The 2,634-nt window shown below is 33.9% G+C and overlaps 1 long non-coding RNA gene across 1 annotated transcript; it reads right to left on the bottom strand.

Annotated features, from left to right (window-relative positions):
- Positions 1 to 680: 680 nt before the first annotated feature.
- LOC106883212 (uncharacterized) lies at positions 681 to 2,532 on the bottom strand. The gene is made up of 3 exons (XR_001411095.2): positions 2,465 to 2,532; positions 1,464 to 1,531; positions 681 to 819 (listed from the first exon to the last, which is right to left on the bottom strand). It is a non-coding gene; the product is annotated as an uncharacterized LOC106883212 (long non-coding RNA).
- Positions 2,533 to 2,634: the final 102 nt, after the last annotated feature.

Genomic DNA, 2,634 nt, shown 5'->3' with positions numbered 1-2,634 from the left:
TAATTGGTTAGTGAAGAGCCTGGAGGGGTGTTGGACACAATGTAGATGATACAAAAGGAAGAGGAGAGATGAATGTGTCAGAAGTACCTGAGTAGAGGTGGTACAAGGCCAGCCAGTTCTGAAGAAGATAAACTATGAGCTAGCAGTTGGACAACCAGTGAATGATTTTATATTAATTAGTTAAAGAACTTTGTTTGGATGTGATTAAGGATAATAGTGTGCACAGCAGCAACACCATGTGAAGTGTGGTAGCAATTCTTTCACTTTTACTGCTACATGCAAAATCAATTTCATGACTGGCTGATTTTTCAGAAGTTTGTACTGTAAATGGCAATGTCATTTGAATCAGAGAACACCAGAAGTCTTTATCTTTTGTATCATAGCCATATGCACATCTTAACAGTATTGTGATCATAACAATAATTTCAATGATCATATAGAGAATGTTATCAATTTTTGAAATAGCATGGATCTCATAGAACCAGTGCTACATTTCATTCAAGTACAATCATATTTATATGCATGTAAATACATACACATAAATATACATATAGTTCTACTAAGATAGCAAAACTAAAATTAAAAACAGGAGAGTCAGTTGAATACAACATTGTGTCATAGAATGGTGGGTAAGTTTCAGGGAATTTATATAGAGACCTGGTTTTAACATCTGGTTTAACTTCCACTTTGCACCCCATTCTCTGAAGTGCTTTTTACCATTACCATTATTTGAAAAGAAGTAAAGAAATAATATTTACATGCAGTTGTCTTTTCTTATGCGAAGATTATTAAATTCTTCACGGCATTTCACATAGCATTCTGAAACAATTAAGAAAACAGACATTTGTGATTAACTGTAAAAACTTTATTATTGTATCATGAAGTTTCACAACATATGGTCTCAAAACTTGTGATATGTTTAAAAAAGTCCAGAGTACCAAACTGCAACTACTGAAATCACTCAGTAACTCAATGCTAAGAAAACTTAAAAATGATACCAGAAGTATTCTGAGTTTAATTTATTGTAAAAATATTTTAAACAAAGATCTTTATAACCAAAGTTGTAGATCTGGAGTTTGCCATGGTATACTATGAGTGAACAGCAACAGTAAAGTAAAGTCATATTTGTTAGTCATGGAACATCTTTTATTTGAGGCCAACAGCTGACACATTACTTTTTAGTTTTACAGTAATGTTGCTGAGTACTATTTTAAGATACTTACTTTCATCTTCTTACACTCACTATGTAAAAACAAAATATAGTAATGCCCTGTCGAATTCTTCCAACACAACTTTGATTTTAAACAGTATTTTAATTTTACTTTTTCTAAATAAAACAGTATAAATAGCAGACTCTCATTATTTTTATTAAATTTTTTATTACTAGCATATATGAAGCGGAGAATGGTAGCATATTAGTTTAAGAAAAGTCATGATGTATTTTATGAAAAATTGTCACTTACTACATTTAGCAGGCAAATCCTTCTCAGTGAGAGTTGAACAAGATCCTGATAGGCATGAATACACATCACTGGAAAAGAAAACAGCACAAATTAAAAAAATACTTACAGCGTGTGGGGGGGGGGGGTTATCAGCAGAAGCTTTCTGACATCCACTTTTCTATGGTTGCGCATGTCAGGTGGAATTGACTGAAGTCGATTTTCTGTGATTGGATGCCCTTTCTATCACCAATTTTCATCTGTTTCTAATTGAAATAATATTTCTCCTTAGCCAGATATGTCTTCATGAAAGAATGAAAGCGAATGACAGAATAATGTATGACAAAGATATTTGTTTACAACTGTCATATGTCAAAACAAAGGCACATGCACACACACATGGGTGCCCTTCACTTTCTGCCTACCAAATTCACTAACAAGGCTTTGGTTGGCCCAGAGCAATGGTAGAAAACTCTTTCCCAATATTTCATGCAGTGGGAGTGAACCTAAAACTGAGTGAACCTAAACCTTCTTTACTACACAGCCATACCTGTATGTAGATATGTAAATGAACATGTATGTGAACACATACACATGCACACACTATCCTCATCATCTTTTATGTCTGTTTTCCATGCTGTCATAGGCTGGAAGGATCATCAGGATCTGAGTTCTTATTTAGAGTTGCTGCACTCCTAGACAGGTTGGGGATGACAGCTTACTTGTCGGTTCTAAATTTGGTATTGTATCTGAGACTGGATGCTCTTCAAATCAACAATTTTTCTAGAGAGGTTGCTTTGTTACCCACAAAATTGAGTCCTTTGTTCTTTCATGGTAGTATGACCAAGAGGGTGTATAGAAGAAAGATGTAGTACATTACTAGAGGATGTAGTGCATTACCAACAGTGATATATATGAGCGATGGAAATCATATTGAGGAGACTCAATAAAGAATAACCAGGAAAAGAAAGTAATTCAACTATTTAATTAATTAAAAAGTTAATGAAAGAAATAACAGCTCTTACCTGCAGGGACGTGAATAATCACAGTTTACTGAACACGAAGCTGAAGCAGAATGTGAAGCTGCAAAATTAGAAGAAAAATAGATATAACAATAAAGATATTTGATAGAGGCTCCGTCTCTACTCACCAAACTTACAAAAGTTCATAAAAACCACTGGTCAAAAACATAGGT

The sequence above is a fragment of the Octopus bimaculoides genome, unplaced genomic scaffold, assembly GCF_001194135.2.
Source record: "Octopus bimaculoides isolate UCB-OBI-ISO-001 unplaced genomic scaffold, ASM119413v2 Scaffold_276110, whole genome shotgun sequence".
Taxonomy (NCBI): domain Eukaryota; kingdom Metazoa; phylum Mollusca; class Cephalopoda; order Octopoda; family Octopodidae; genus Octopus; species Octopus bimaculoides.
Note: the sequence above shows the minus strand (reverse complement) of the source record. Positions and strands in the feature narration are given on the sequence as shown.